Genomic DNA, 17,004 nt, shown 5'->3' on the forward strand with positions numbered 1-17,004 from the left:
CAGGAGGTCCTGTCCCAGCACACAGAGCGCCATCCACAAACACACCAGGAGACTGTGCAACACCCACGATCACACAGGAGGTCCTGTCCCAGCACACAGAGGACCATCCACAAACACACCAGGAGACTGTGCACCACCCACGAACACACAGGAGGTCCTGTCCCAGCAGACAGAGCCCCACTCCAAACACACCAGGAGACTGTGCAACACCCACGAACACACAGGAGGTCCTGTCCCAGCATACAGACGGCCATCCACAAACACACCAGGAGACAGTGTAACACCCACGAACACACAGGAGGTCCTGTCCCAGCACACAGAGCGCCATCCACAAACACACCAGGAGACTGTGCAACACCCACGATCACACAGGAGGTCCTGTCCCAGCACACAGAGGACCATCCACAAACACACCAGGAGACTGTGCACCACCCACGAACACACAGGAGGTCCTGTCCCAGCAGACAGAGCCCCACTCCAAACACACCAGGAGACTGTGCAACACCCACGAACACACAGGAGGTCCTGTCCCAGCATACAGACGGCCATCCACAAACACACCAGGAGACAGTGTAACACCCACGAACACACAGGAGGTCCGGTCCCAGCACACAGAGCACCACCCCAAACACACCAGGAGACTGTGCGACACCCACGAACATACAGGAGGTCCTGTCCCAGCACACACAGCACCACCCCAATCACACCAGGAGACAGTGCAACACCCACGAACACACAGGAGGTCCTGTCCCAGCACACATAGGGCCATCCACAAACACACCAGGAGACTGTGCACCACCCACGAACACACAGAAGGTCCTGTCCCAGCACACAGAGCACCACCCCAAACACACCAGGAGACTGTGCAACACCCACGAACACACAGGAGGTCCTGTCCCAGCACACAGAGCACCACCCCAAACACACCAGGAGACTGTACAACACCCACGAAAACACAGGAGGTCCTGTCCCAGTACACAGAGCACCACCCCAAACACATCAGGAGACTGTGCAACACCCACGAACACACAGGAGGTTCTGTCCCAGCACACAGAGCACCACCCCAAACACACCAGGAGACTGCGCAACACCCACGAACACACAGGAGGTCCTGTCCCAGCACACAGAGCACCACCCCAAACACACCAGGAGACTGCGCAACACCCACGAACACACAGGAGGTCCTGTCCCAGCACACAGAACACCACCCCAAACACACCAGGATACTGCGCAACACTCACAAACACACAGGAGGTCCTGTCCCAGCACACAGAGCACTACCAGGATGTGTCTGCCCTAAAAACGAGGAATCATTCGCAAACTCATGAGAGGCCGCCATCCAAGCACAGAGTGTACCATCCACCAATACACCTGGGTTCGCGCTCCCAGCGCACAGCGCACCACCCACAAACACACCTGTGGTTGAGTACACCATCCACAAACACAGAAGGGATTGATGTTCCAGCATGCAGGTCACCACCCAGAAACAGAGGAGGGGTAAAAGAACACATGGCACCCCCATAAGCACACAAGGATCGCCGCCCCGGCACACAGTGCACCTCCCACAAACACACATTGGATCACAGTATACCATCTACGATCAACCGAGGGATAGGGGTCCCAGCAAGCAGTTCATCATCCATAAACATAAGGTTCGTGTTCCCAACACACAGGGCGCGCCATCCAAGATCACATGCGGGGTCAGTGTCTCAGCACGCGGTGTACACGCCAGGGGTCGCTGTCCCACAGACCTCAGTCTGAGCTGAAAAATGCACCATTTTCATAAGTGTTAAATATCTGAACTCTGACACAGTTGTAACATCCCAACAAAAGCAAATGGATCATGAAAAAGAGCGATCGTGGGCACTAATAATAATAAATAAATAAATAAAGGGGAACTTAGTTCCTTTGAAAAAATGTCCTTGGCCATTAGTCGTTTTTAAAGGATGCCCTTTGGAATCTCAGTTCATTATAATGTAGAGTTGTTTACATTCAGGAGCTCAACTATTTCTTTTTATTAACATGTCTGATGATTTTTGGTGCACAGTATTTAAACTATCTGTTTTCTGAGCCAAGTCAGAAAAGATCCCACTACCGCCAATTAAACGGGTGTCTCTCTTTTCGATCCTGGAAGGATGAAAAGCTGAAGGGACTATGTCGGCGGTAGGATACTGAGAGATCTCTGCAGTGGGCGTTTTCCCGAGAATTCCACTACCCTGTTTTGTAGCGAGCTCGCTTGCTCTGCCAGCGTTCTCTGCATTATAGTGTGTCACACCCAATTTTTTTCATGGAAACTATAACTAATCAGATGAGTAATGTATCGCAAGTTAGGAAACATGCAAAGCATCCCATTTCTTCTTTGAAGATTCAAAAAAATCGGACGAATGCCATACATAATATCTATAACTTTCTCACCCACCACAGTGACGTCCCGAAGACATTTATCAATCTCGGCTATCTTTCTTGTCAGTGTGATGTAGTTCACACGCATTAAGATTTAAGATTCATAGGGCGAAATGTTGAATTGATATAACGATTTCACCGAAATTACAAGTAATCTAAAAAGAAAACGCAAAGAGCCAAGGTGTAAACTGTAATACGCAGTAGATTAAAACAATCCGAACATGAATCTAAAATAACACGTCGGCACAACTAGGAAAAAAAAATCAGGGGCTGTTGAGCATCACAGAGAGATGCCGTATTTTTGGGGGGGGGGCGTGGTTAATAAGGTTATAATTAATATTATTTTCGTGTGAAAATAACGATTATGCTTAGAACCTCACAGCGATAACAGCAACAATAATAGTAATTAATACGTTATTAATTTGCCATAATATTATTAATGCATTTGCTTTACAATTTATTGTAAACAGTGTTCTTTTGCCTTAACACTTATCCCAGTGTTTTTCCGCACATTTGGAGTATTTCACTCTTCCTGTTGATTACCTCATAACCACTACTGCGCTCGGACTGACTAGTCAGTCGAAGTTATCACTAGCGGTTATGACATCACAAGTGGCGAACAGTTATGACATCACAAGTGGCCTCAGCCCGCCACTTGTGATGTCATAACCGATGTGATGTGGTAACTTCGAGAATAAGGCCACTTGTGATGTCATAACCGCTATTGGTAACTTCGAGAATGCCTGCGCGAACAATTGATGCCATTACTGATGATCAATAAAAAGAATGTCCGGCTTCTCTTTGCTTACAAACAAAAGCATGTTTGCTGCAGTGCTGCTAACGTAGGCCACTGCAGGAGTGAATGTTACAATTTTAGGTTTCTGCAACTTTAAGTGACAGTCCGCCCGCCTGCCAAGGGTCCTCCATGTTCGAACCATCGAGTTTGCAGGTCGTAAGAGTGTGATGCAAAGTCAGTCCCGTTCCCCTCATCTTTCTTGTGCCTGTATTTCTCTTATTCATTATGAATTCAATACAAATCACTAGAGTTAAAAAAAATCCTGGCGTCAATTATTTAACCATATCTGAATCAGGACCAGTTGAGCGTCTTGTGGGCAGTGGTGTACGCTATGGTTAAATTACCTTGTAAAACATTCCTACGCGGCCGTACTAATAACGTGAAAGGAGAAACTAATCCCAGCATGCATCCTGTTACTAGCTAAAAAGCTAGCAGCGGCCGGGAGTGTTACAAAAATGCGCCATAAAAGCCTCTCCTAACCGGTCATCGAAACCCGGTGCAGAGCTGAAGAAATTTAACCTAATTGGTGTCACCTTGGAGCCGCCATTTTAAGCGCCCCGCCTTTCCTCCAGCCACACCCTCAACAGCCCGCGCTTTACGGCCTCAAGTCTCAGCTCATTCCGGCCCATAGCAGACTTTAATTGGCTAATTATCGCCAGGTGTGGCCTGTCTGTGTGTTGAACGCGCCGGCAGCGGCCAGAGGCGATGCCTTCACACCATCTGTGCCGCATAAATCACTCACGCTCGGTAAATACAGAACGGCAGATGTGTGATTTTTGTTATTTCTGAGTAAAATACACACCTCTGGAAACAAAACGCAATTGTCAAAACTCACGAGAGGTCTTGTGATACCCACCACAAAACGCCTGTATGAAATACCTTTTCCTTCCAGAAACGCAGTTCTTAGCCCACCCACCGAACAGTTTTATTTTCAAAAATAAAGTTTCACAAACGTAATTCGTTACAAAAAAAATCCTTTATCGACAATAGTATTCCTTCTTTGAGAGGATTTAGTCAATTCGTGGCAAAACAAAGAGACTAATTGATTTGAGGCACACATTATTTCGTTTCAGACAAAAATATTGTGTGTGTGAGACTGTTCCTATCATCGCGCGTGTATTTCAGTAGTTCCTATTTCTTTTCTCAAATGCCAATTTTGACTGCATATCTCAATGTGTTTGAATTGTATGCCTCAATTATTGCATTGTATTTCTTAACTTTTATCTTTCGTTGACATGTAAACCGCAAGACGTCCCTCGAGTGGGTATTTCTAGCTCAAAAACTAAATACATAAAAACACATGAATCAGCAAAATGCCCGACTGCTTCTGGGAAGCTTAAAAAAAGCAGCTACATCGAAAACGGCTTGTTCCTGCCTGTCATGGCCGCAAAGTTGCTTAACTGTATTTATAACATTTACAAACCTTTTCGAGCTACAGAGCACAGCACTCAACTTATCGAGTTCCATACGCAAGTATCTCATACAGTCCAGTTTTATTTTCGTTGCCTACTGGGATTTGTAGTACCACTTCACCCATTATAAAACCAGGGCTACAAATCACAGAATTCAAAGGAAATTCATGGATGAGATCAGCTACTGGCGCATGCAACTGGAGATTTTAAAGCGCTGCAAGAATGTTTGCATCTTACAAGTCATGAGCTCACACTTCTATGAGAATCAAGTCTAAATGTAAGATTAAGGAAACACAGTGATGCTGGTTTAAGAGACCGTGCTGGCTTACATGTCAGTTGGCTTACATGTCACTTGTTACCTCTTTGTGTTTACTTTTTTCGCCTTAAGTTGGCAGGGTATGCCCAGACGTGGGTCCCATGCTCACTTTGCCACTGGATTCATTCGAGCTAGCCTGGCTGATGACGGCTGATTAGCCAGAAACCAGTTCCAGGATGCTTATTTCCGGTCCAGGGAAGGCATGGTTTGGCAGTTCGGGCAGGATTGTTCCCATGAGGCACAGGGCCAAGACTGATTTGCATATAGCTGTGTCTGAACTGGTGTGGATAAGTGAGCTCAAGAAGGATGATGGATTAAACCCAGAAGTGTGACTGGGGGTGAGTGTCTGAAAAGTTTCAGCGCTCCGTCCATCTTCTCCTTGTGTCTGTACTTTGTATTGGTGGCCAGTCCTCACAATATTCAACCAGAGCCAGAGGCGCAACTTGAGCCAGATTTCGGGGGGGGGGGGGATAAGAAAAATTGCGAGGGGAGGGGGCTAATTCTTCCACCAATAGGCAGAGTGGAGATGCAGAGGCTCTTAGAAGGGGTGAAAAAACAACAAAACCTCATTACCAAGTAAATGGTCTTTTAAAGACCTGTGAAGTACTCAGGTGGGCTGTGTGTGTGTGTGCCTGGGAAGCTGTCTCAGCCCGGGCTGACACACATGACGGGGGGTGGGGGGGTTGAAGCCCTTTGAGCCCAATGGGCGTTGTGCGCCTGACCAGAGCTGCTTGTGTTGCAGGCTGTTCCTTGTCACATTCCAATTACTAAGTCCCAAGTTTTCCACGCCTCAGTCCTTTCATATTCAGGTGAATACTCACCTGAGACAGATAGCCCTTTATTTCATGACCAGGTAAAAGCCTGATTCAACTTTTCCACCTAGTGAATGTAGCGCTTCTTCCCTTTCTAGAACTTTAGCTCCCCCATCCCACCCTCATGCACATAGCACCACACTAGCCTGAAGGCCCCACCTGTTAGACACCTGACAACAGAGACGGAAGTGCATAAAAAGGTATGGGAACTATGATGAATGTAATGGGGGTAGGATCAGCGAGTTTGGGGGCGATGCCAGGGATGTGACTAAAAATAAAATGTTTTGGAAATATTCTTCGGTCTTTCCCCTTTATGTAAAAACATATAAAGTATAACACACACCCCTTTTTTTGAAAGCCTCCCCCTTGTATTCACAGTACAGGAGACCCTGGTATTTATGTTCTGAAGCAGCTCTTGTGGAACATGAAAAATGGAAACTGCTATTGTAAAATTAAAAAAGATTGGGGCGCCATTCCCAATAGATACCCCCCACTTCAACCACTGCCGGGCACCCGGACCTCACGGCATTACAACCAGGAGTCAAGGATGAAAGTGACCGAAGAGGAGGCCCATGGAAATGTGGAATAGCAGTTAAGAGGAATGGGACTTTGAAGTCTAGGACTCAGAGTACCAAAGAATACCGGTGAGTAGTTGGGAAATTTTCTCTTCATCTGTCTTCCTCATCTCGCCAGTGGTGCTGCAACCATTTTCAGAGTGGGGGTGCTGCCATCAACATTACATCACTGAGGCAGTGGCGGAACAAGACTTGAGGAGACCCCCCAACAAAGTACGTGACGGGCCCCCACCACCCAGACTAGGTCAGAAGCTCTCAGGCCAAGGGCACGTGCACAATGGCCATGGAGGCGCCCTGGAGCTCGGAAGTCCCGCCCGCACCTTGGAGGCTGCAGGGGATAATGTTACGCCACTGTACTGACGTCATAGGGAATGTGAATACTCAAAGCGTCACTTCATTCAGCCAATTCATTCAGTAAAAAGGGATGGATGTGGTATTTAGCCAGTTGTACATTTTGGAGCACACTGACAATAATATCTTAGAAAGCATGGTGTGGTAGCACACCGTTCATTTATAGGCAGCAAATTTCCCATCGAAATGGCCACAAAAGTTCAGACATGCAATTTTATTGATAAAACTATATAGCACATAAACAATAATGCGTGGAAATTGGGTTTCAGGGAATTTTTATCATTTACACATCACCAACTGAAGTGTCTTGATTTGTTTTGACCAGTGGTGGAATTGGAAAACATATACCCCAGGAACACATACATTGAGGGTCAAGGTGTGGGAGCAGAAATGAGGTCACAAGGGACAGACCATGAAAAGCCGAGTCTGACATCAACGTATACATTTATTTAAAAAAAAAAAATCTGTTGCAAAGAAATTGTCAAGAAAGACATATGTGACAGTAAATCTGTTCTAGATTACTCAATTTGTCAAAAAGAGGCTGCATTTTAAAATATATTACTGAGTTAAGATACCTACTGCAGAGATTACTTCGTGCCCAACAATTTAGAGAGGGATATGGTAGCAGTAAGATAACTCTAGTGGTTAACACGGTTAACAGAGAGTTCTTGGATTTGTTCTGTTGCAGTTTTGACATACAAAGTAGAATAGAGGGTGAATGTGCCTGCTCCAAAGCACATCATGCAACAAGCAGATCACAGATTTTTGTTCTATTGTAAAATAGGTAAATAAGCTACTGCTTTTGACACTGAGCTCGTTTTGTTACTTCAGTTCATAAGTTGCAAGCCTTCTAATCGAGCACAAGGCTCTAATTACCAGAATTAAGGAGCTGCATGCAAACTAAGTCATAGGTTTGGATCCTTTTTCTTTTTTTCTCATCTGCTGTTATTCTGAGATTGCAAAGAAGGATCACTATGGGAAGTAATAACGTCTTGTTAATACACACAACCACAATCATTACGTTAAGTGTGTCATTCTGACTTAAGTCAGGACTTCATATCCTAGCTACAAGAATGGATGATACGTGATTCCCAGTGCTTAATTTGAGGTGGTGGGGGCCACCAGCACTAATTTTCTGAGGACTGGAACTTATTTTTCCCCATCAGACATTTGCAAGAGAGGAAAAAAACAAAGGGTAAGACGGAGGAAGAGAAAGATGGAAAAACTGGTACAAAGAGGAAAGCAGGAACGGGAAGAATGAGATAAAGGGGGTGCAATGTATGGTAGTGGACTAAAGAGGTCTGCGTTGGATTTAGGATTACTCAGCTTTGATGTTTGGTGCACCAGCATTAATACCACTAACCGCAGGCTGCTGAGCAAAGCCCAGGGCACTGGCACTTATTCTTTTACAAAGGAAGCCGTGGATTTTTACGCCTTATAACCCTCATTAACTTATGAAACATTTCATATACATTGATTTACACACTTCTATGATTTATTGTGCCTCTGTGTGTGATGTAACACGCTGTGACATCGTATACTTGGATGAGTAGCATCATAAAATAATTAAATTAAAAAACGAGTAGTGCCATTTAAAGGAATGTTTGTGTAATTACTCATATGGAAAGATGATTCGTGCAATCTTCCATGCAAACATATCTCTTACATAGGGAATTAAAAGTTTGCCTCCAATAGTTTCTCTTAAGAACGTGTGAAGTGCTAACAAGCTGTGAGCCTTTGTTTGCTTACATTATATTGGCGTCTAGGTGTTAGTCCCTAGATGCCTCTCATCCAAAATGATACTTGAATAAGAGGAGGGTTGATGGCTTTTTAAATCAGGCATTTGTTTGGGCCCAGCTTATGTTAAAATAGACAGCCCCCCACACCATGCAGGTTGCTGCTGTGAATAGAATTCAGACGATGTGCAGGCCATGCTAATTATGCCCTGGTGTCGGAAAATGACACCAGGACAAATTCAGCATGTTTCCCTCAGTCAACTTGATCCCAGATCCAGCCGAGAGATAGCTGCAAGAACTGAGTTCCAGTGCCCCCCCTATTTTACAGCACTGGTTTTGACCCAATTAAATTGTTTATTTCCATCACACTTCAGTTTTAAAAACATTGTGCTTTCCAACTGATGATGTATTCTGAAATTATTGTACAGTTTATTTACAGGTATTTACATTTTGTTCCGTGTTTTAAAAAAAAATTACACCCTATAGCCTTTCCTTTCACAATCCCTGTTCCCCAACAAGATCATCACTTAGTTTACTTTTTGCATAATCTTCTCAATTTGCAGTGAGAAAACGAAAAGTAAGCACCAATTTCCATGTTAAAAGTTGCAATTTATCAGAAGACATAGCCTGACATTTTACCTTTATCTTCATACACATAGCAAAGGCGACGAGATAAAACCAATGTTTAAAATCCCATTCACCTTCTGAATTCCAGCATATTCTCCCCAACCAGTTACTGTGATTCATAACGTTTCCTAATACCCATTGCAGTTTTGATCAAATTTGACACCGCACTGCAAATAACAAAGTCATTTTAGAATACCAGTTGATCATCAAAAATTAAACGAAAACTGAAAAGAAATGACAAAAATTAGAAAGATTAGAGAATTTCCATCTTGTTATAAAGCACACTTATCAAAAAGTGAGTATCAAGAAGATATCACTACTGCAGCACTTGGCAGTGGTCCTAACATCTCCAGCTTAGAAAGCGATGAGGATGATATAGACTCCAATAAACATCCATGCACATCCTCTTTATAGACGCGGCCCAACATTTCTGTCTAGGGTGGAATAAAACCAATGTAGCAACGGGCCCTCGAAATGCAGGAAGACCAAAAGGGACAAAACGAAATGAATAATGAGAAGGAAGACAAGAGGACATTCAGATGAGATCAGGAGGGAGAGGCAGGGCACACAGAAACATTCCCATCGCCTATTTGCCTCTTGGCATTAGAGGGCATGCAGGAAATGCACATGGAATGAATAATGTTTAAAGCAACATTGTAAAACTTTCAAGTAAAGTATTTGATAAAGATAACAAATGTACTATGCAAAGGTTTGAACTTTTTTTTCTCAATCATGTATCAATAAGAAGGGGCTAGCATCATAGAAATGGAAGAAGAACCGCATCCTCTAAGTAGAAAAGGGTATAGTCCTGTTCACAATTATTAAATAAAATCCTCTGGTCTAGGCGTGAGGCTATAGCGCATGAAAATAGGGCATGGAACACGGAAGACAGATGAAGTGGTTATCATGCTTGAACACACAAGTATTGTGTCTAACCACACATTTCACTTTCCACACAAAGTCTATGGAGTAGTTATGGCTATGGAAGAGCCAGTCATACACCAACCACGTTGAAGGAATGGCACCCGCGATATCCTAGGTATGAGATAATGTCTCTTTGAAGAAAATTCATTTTCAGGTTTCTATGAAAACTGCTGGATTCAGTTAAATCCACAGGTCTGGGCTCAAGGTGTTTCAAAGTTGGGAACCCAGATTGTGGATCATTCTGTCCCTACCTATCATTTATATTTGAACCTTGAGTGAGAAATTAGGCTTGCTTTATATGACCCAAAGTTGCAGCTGGGATGGAGCGTGGTAGCAGTTAGGGTTTATCTAAATAAAAACCTATGCTCTGGTGGCCCTGCAAGGTCAAGAGCTGCTTCATCTCAGTAAAGTGGTGCCAAGCCTCAGCACCTAAAAGGAGGAATCGTTTCTTCATCCACAATCATGCATGTGGGCTGTTTTTAGCAAGCAGGATGTACCATGCATAAAGGGCAGGATATCCTGAAGGCTGCAAATGTCAAAGAGGAGGGTATTGTGGGGATAGGACGAGATCAAGAACTTGGATTCTGGAGATAGGGATGTTGCAGAATGCACGTACCAGCCAAAAGGACTTTCTGGGCAGTGGATTGATGGTAGCCAATGAGCATGGGAGTCCACAGGGTGTGAGATAGGAGACGTGCTGGGGGCTCTGAGGACTACTGTAGAGTGACAGCAGTCAACCTGCAGCCCCTTGGTTTCCCAATGATGCCACTGCTTTTGATATTTGTTTTTACTTTGCAAGCTTTGAAATGAGCAAACTTAGCAGTTGCCTGGTTGCACACCCACAGTGACCACCTCTTAAAATATTTAAAATGTGTATAGATTTGGAAAATGGTGCGGAGCACTTTGACATTTATTTTTTAGCATCTCCAGAAGCTGATGTTGCTTTTTCAGCTTTAAAGGGATATGAAAAAAAAATCAGGTTAATCAGCCCTTGGCTGTTTGATTATTGGCTTTCTGTGAATTTTCTAGTTATCTTTCTTAGGAACGTCAGCATATATTATGTTGCAATACTCTAGGGCGATTAGCTTCTAGGGCCTGGTTAATTCAATGCCATGGCTTATCTGAAGAAGAGGAAGTGTGCTTTAACCGCACCGCTGCGGCGGCTTTTCCCGCTGTACGCGGTCATTTTTGAAATTACCGCGTTACATGACGAGCTCAGCTCGTCAGGAGCGCACGGCAGGTTACGATCATGACGAGCTGATCTTGTCATGAGCGTAGAAGGGGTTAAGCTTCATGATAAGGAGAGGTCTGGGGATCACCATGCAGGGCCCCAAGCAAGAGACAGATCCACGCAAAAAAACTAACATGAGATAGAATTCTTTTTGGTTATAGATACATATCTCAGGCCGTATTTATTTACGCCATTTTTGCAAATGTAGAACGGACATCTGACAAACAATGATTTACTAAATGTAACATCTTACAAATTCTAGTCATTAATACTGGTCCCCATAGAGAGAAAGTTAGACAGAATCCAAACCTCACCATCCCAATCATTGTGAGTTCACGGTCTGACTCCTCCCCTGGTCCTCTCTGCATACTCAGAAACCAACCAGACCTTCCCCATCTGTAGTGGTAAACACCACCGTAATTTTGCCTCCTCAGCTCTCCTCAAAAGGCGGGTAGATCAGATGAGATGTGAATCTAAGATACCATGCCAGAGGCATTCCCTGACAATGGCCAAGCAAAGTTCTGAATCCATTGGCCCCCACTTTTAAAGGTGGCAGCCTTTTAAAGGTGGTGGCCTTTTAAAGGTGGCAGCCTTTTAAAGGTGGTGGCCTTTTAAAGGTGGTTGGGCCAGAGGTGGACCGTCATTATGGGAGTCAAAGCTATGCCCTCTCTCTTTTCCAAAGCATGATGAGTGTCTGGCAGGCTGAACAGCCACTTTCACCACTATGGCCTGGTAAGTCCCTGTTGAATGTTGGGTATGTGTATGTATGTATGTGTATTTGTGTGTGTGTACTGTGAACTGCAAGAGGATCGTAGCAAGACCTCTCAGATCTAAAACCAGACAGACATTATGCACTCATAACCGTATAGCACGGATTCTGTGAAAAAAGGACCCAATCCAAGCCACCATTCTTGTGCTAGAGAATATACCATTCTCTGGCCGTAGGTATTACAACTCATAGACATAACATATTTTTTAGTTTACATATTAGATTACAAAATGTACAGAAGATAGGCATAATTATCACAATGATATAACTAATACATGAGATTTCCGTTGACCACCCCTCAGGCCTTTTTGGAATCAACCGATTCCATTAACTTGGACCCGGGAAGAAACCCCACTGGTCCCTCCATAAGATGTTTACAAGGCAAAATTACCTGCCCCCTCAAGACACAGGTAACTTGAGCCAGCATAACAACTGGTCCCCCAAACAACCATACCAGAGCCAACCCAATACAGGGACCCCCCCGTCCGTCACCCATTGGGATATGGGCCTTGGCAATTGGGCCATACTCTGGTCCCCCGGCGCACCCACCAGCCCCAGTATCTCTAGGGCTCTGTAATGGAGTACTGTGCCTGGCAATGGACAATCATTGTAGCTTAAGTCCTCAGCCTTCCAATAGCGATCATAGTACCCCTGCAACAGCTTGAGCTAAAAGATCCATCTTGAATTCACCAGCACTTATATTCTTGATACCGGGTTGTCTATCTGTTTTGTTGCCAAACATGACTCCTCCCCTGCACAGGCCTGGGTGGATCCTCGACCGACCAGGCCTCCCCCCAAATTCTGTTGCCTATGTCTGTGAAAAATTGCCATGAAATATATGCCACCCAGTTCTTCACAAACAACTTTTTGCTAGAGGCTGACAAATTAACCAGCCCTGTGAAATAACGACTGCCCCCAGAGGCAACCATGATGAATTGTCTTCAGCAACACTGTGTTAAGCAACTGCTTCTTGTCAGAGATACCTTACTGATTTAGTCAGGCCCCTAAGAGGACCACCTCAGCCTCCAGACTGGCCCTCTGGATGAGGTGGGACCATGCAATAGCCAAGCCCAGCCATCTTTTTGTCAATCATGAAATCTCCTTCATTACCTTAGCATCTAAGGTTCCTCTTCTAACCCTGCCAAATCATTGCCACCAACCTGGAAGATGGCAACTTCCAGCAGCTGTAGCCCCTTGCCTGCAACCATCTTAATGAGCTGGTGTGATGTTGATGAGGGACTCCTTGGGGGGTAACAGCTTGTCATCTTTCCCTCCCTTGGCACCCACGGAATTTGAGGCCCTTTGTTTAAAAATTAAATCAGGCTCTCCGGACGACCCTTTGACACCTGCCCACTTTCGCCAGTTTCCCTCCTTGATCTCTCCTGTGAGCTTAGATTTGGCCAAATTTGTCTTTGATGTCAGCATATGTACCTGGGGCGTGGAAACACGCTAAAGTCATCCCATCGCAAAAGAAATCGTCTCTGGACCCTGTTGAACCTGGCAACTATTGGCCTATCTCCCAGCTGCCTTTTGTGGCTAAGCTGGTGGAATCACTTGTAAATTCTATCCTGTCCAAATTCATATCGAGAAGAATGCTATCCTTGATCCATCACAGCATGGTTTCCAATCTTGACACAGTACCGAGTCCGCGTTACTGGTAGTGTCGGAAACCATTTGGGGTAGCCTGGATGTTGGGGACTCTGAAGCCTTGTTCCTTTTAGACTTAAGTGCCGCGTTTGATACTGTCTCCCACGAGATACTTCTCAAACGCCTTCAGGAAATTGGGATCCGGGATGCAGCCTTGGACTGGATCCGGTCTTTTTTGGAGGGGAGGTTCTTCCAAGTTTCAGTACCACCTTTTCACTCACAGGAGTTTGCTTTGCATCAGGGGGTGCCGCAGGGCTCAATATTGAGCCCACTTTTGTTTAACATCTAAGTTAGACCCCTAGCGGAGGCGGCAAAAGGCTGTACTTGGTGTCGTATGCTCCAGTTTAATAACGCCAAATGTAAATTGATTGTGTTTTTATTTTATTTTATGTGTATTAGAAATTGTATTTTTAGTAAATTGTTTATGAGATTTTAATGCAGGCGCGCAATGAGCTGTTTTCAACATAAAATTGTATTTGTAAAGAAAATTTTATAATAATAAACAATGAACGACATTGCTGTTGTAAGAGTGTACTAGATAGCGAAGGGATCTAGTGGCCTTAACTGGGGTGGCCTGGAGAACCATTTTGGGTTGTTTAACATAAATCAGTTTGCCAAGGGAAAATCCTTCTTCAACATATCACATAAGATCTTGACTCGCCAGGCTCCATCAGGGTTATCTAATTTGTTGGAGCTCTATGTGCCTGGGCGTCTGCTGAGATCTGCCCATCTAGCGTTGGTCTGTACCCCTCGAGTCTGGAGAGCTAGGGCCGGGGGGCGTTTGTTCTGCTGTCTGGCTGCGAAACTTTGGAATTCGCTCCCGGGTCCTATTAGAGCTACTCCGAATAATCTGGCGTTTTCGAAAAGCCTTAAAGACCTGGCTCTTCCCTACTTTTGCTGTCTAACACTTCGCTGCACGTTCAGGCTTTTGTCTTCGATCTCTGGTCGCGCTCTGACGCCTCGTCGCTGGGGCAGCCATGCGCATTACAAATCCGAAATAAATAAATAAATGTAGAACACTCTTGGTAAAACTGCCTCTAGGAGCCAGCAGGCCAGTAGAACTAAAAACGTTCTTCTGCTGCCTGTCTGCTAAACAGGTTCTAGGCAAAACTTGAATTTGCACGCCACACAAAAGAATGACCATGGATCCATTCACTGGCTGAAGCCACGTGACCTAATAAAAAAACTGACTGGAGATAGAATACATGTCATTACTTATACAGAGCAGCATGCGTCTATTGTATCTCCATCATGTTAGCACTTCTAGCATCTGACTTGCTCCTTTCCACCCTTTTTACTGCCTCAGGGTGAAGTCCTGCCCAGGGCTGGAGTGGGAACCACAACCGGCCCTGGCAAAGTGCGCGGCCACCCCCCCTCCCCACTCGGGGGGTTGGAGGTGCCGCCGAGCTCTTTTCGGAGCCAGTTTTTGGCCGAGTTTCGTACAGGGCCGCTTTTGCAGCTATGCTGCAAAAACGGCCCTGTAACAAAAACGGCTCCCAGGGGCCCAAAACCGTCCCCCACCCGTGCGACGCTCCGGGGGATTGCCCGGTGCCCGCTATGGCCAGTCCGGCCCTGGTCCTGCCCCTATCAGGGATGTTGCTGCCCCAATCCTAAAGAAGGGTGAACTGATATGTGGTGACTGGCATGCCTGTGATACAGACCAATAGGAGTTGGAATGCCCTGTGAATTTATCTGCATGAATTTTTGCACCGCCGACACTTGAGCCCACCAATCATACCCTCTTGATTTTTTTTGGCAACTAAAAGTTGGCCTCTCGTTTCAAATTGCTTCACGTTCACGGAACGTTTTGAGCTACATTTTTTTCTTTCCCTTTGCTTACTTATGTTTGCATGGATCACATTTTTTCCTGATCCAGCTTGGTTTTCTAAATAGTTGGTAACCCTCCTGAGTAGCTCTGAACACCCCTGGAGGTCGGTGGCCCCCAAGTTAAGAACTGTTACATTAGAGAGTTAATCAGGGACATGGCCTAAGAAAAGAGGTCTGAGCAGATTGTCAGGTGTTAGGTGGTTTAATGCCCGCAATACTGCCAGTTGAGTTGGTAATGCTTCCAAGTACCTGTTTGATTTTTGCCAAAAGAGTAGGGTCCCATGTTGTGTGGAACAAAGACGATAGGGAACCACTAGTCCTTTGAATACATTTGGGTGCTTAAATAGTTAAAGAGCAAGGGGTGCATTGGCGGTCCCAAGGGCAATAAGACACTAATGTAGCTATTGGTAGCCTTGGCCAGTATTTGAACTGTCCTGCGGCCCCTGGCGACAGCCCAAGCGACCTAGTCGTATTTGTAGAGACCAATTGTAGCTGATTATGGAAGACCGCCAAATACAAAAAGCAAACACTGCTGGACACTGGCCCTGCCCAGCCTGATCCGGCCCGCACCTGTATCCAGGGACTACGAAATTGCACCTTGACCGGTTGCCAAATGGGTGCGTCCGTTTGTATGTGGTTGTGAATGGTGGGTGTATGTATGTACACTTGTGGATGGATGGGTGAGAATGAGTGTGCACGTGGATGTGAAAGGGTGGGTGTGAGAATGTGTGTGCACATGTGGGTAGATGAGTGGTAGTGAGTGTGCGTGTTTGTGCCCACCACCCCCACTACTCATCCACATTACTAGCTGCCACTGGGTTGGGTCTGCCCACAGCTGTCAGCCCCTCCCCCACCACCAACCAGTCGAGGCCCCTACCACATGCGTCTTGTGATGGAAGGCAAAAACGTTTGATGACACCCCTCCCCTCCCCCTGGATCAAAGTGGAATGACGCAATACAGTCTAGCTCCCACACCACCCAAGGGCACCATCTTAACTTTGGAGTAGGCCTCACTGCAGTTGTCTATATGTAAAATATATGCATTTTGTGAAGGGTTTTAAATAATCTATAACATAAAGAATGTCTATCTATCCTGACATAACAGATTGGCTAGTGTGCACCTGAGGAGCAGAGGCAACCAAGCCTTCAGGTAAATAGACATTTCCTGAGTGACAGCTGCGTATGAAAGAGCCACAAGGCTGGGACAGAGTAACTCCAAAAGCCTCAGATACACATACTCCAGCCCTCCGAGCCTTTCAAAAGCAACACCCCATTTCCGAGCAGGCTCAGTAGCTGCTGTGTTTTATGTGCAGACCTACCAAGCTGTCAGTAGAATATAGAGCTTTTCCAGCCGCAGGAATGTTATAAAAAAGAGAAAATGATTCACCCACAATGGCATGGCGGAATATCTGACAGGCAGATACTGCTGGTAATTCAAACCACTAGAAAATAAATTACAGGAGGAGAACGAGGCATCAACTAGCCCTACAAGTCCTCTCATGAACTGTGCACAATGTGTGGACTTTATTACGATGATTATTATATGTTATTTCATTTTATTAGGGCTATTACCGCCTG

The sequence above is a fragment of the Lissotriton helveticus genome, chromosome 10, assembly GCF_964261635.1.
Source record: "Lissotriton helveticus chromosome 10, aLisHel1.1, whole genome shotgun sequence".
NCBI classification, from domain to species: domain Eukaryota; kingdom Metazoa; phylum Chordata; class Amphibia; order Caudata; family Salamandridae; genus Lissotriton; species Lissotriton helveticus.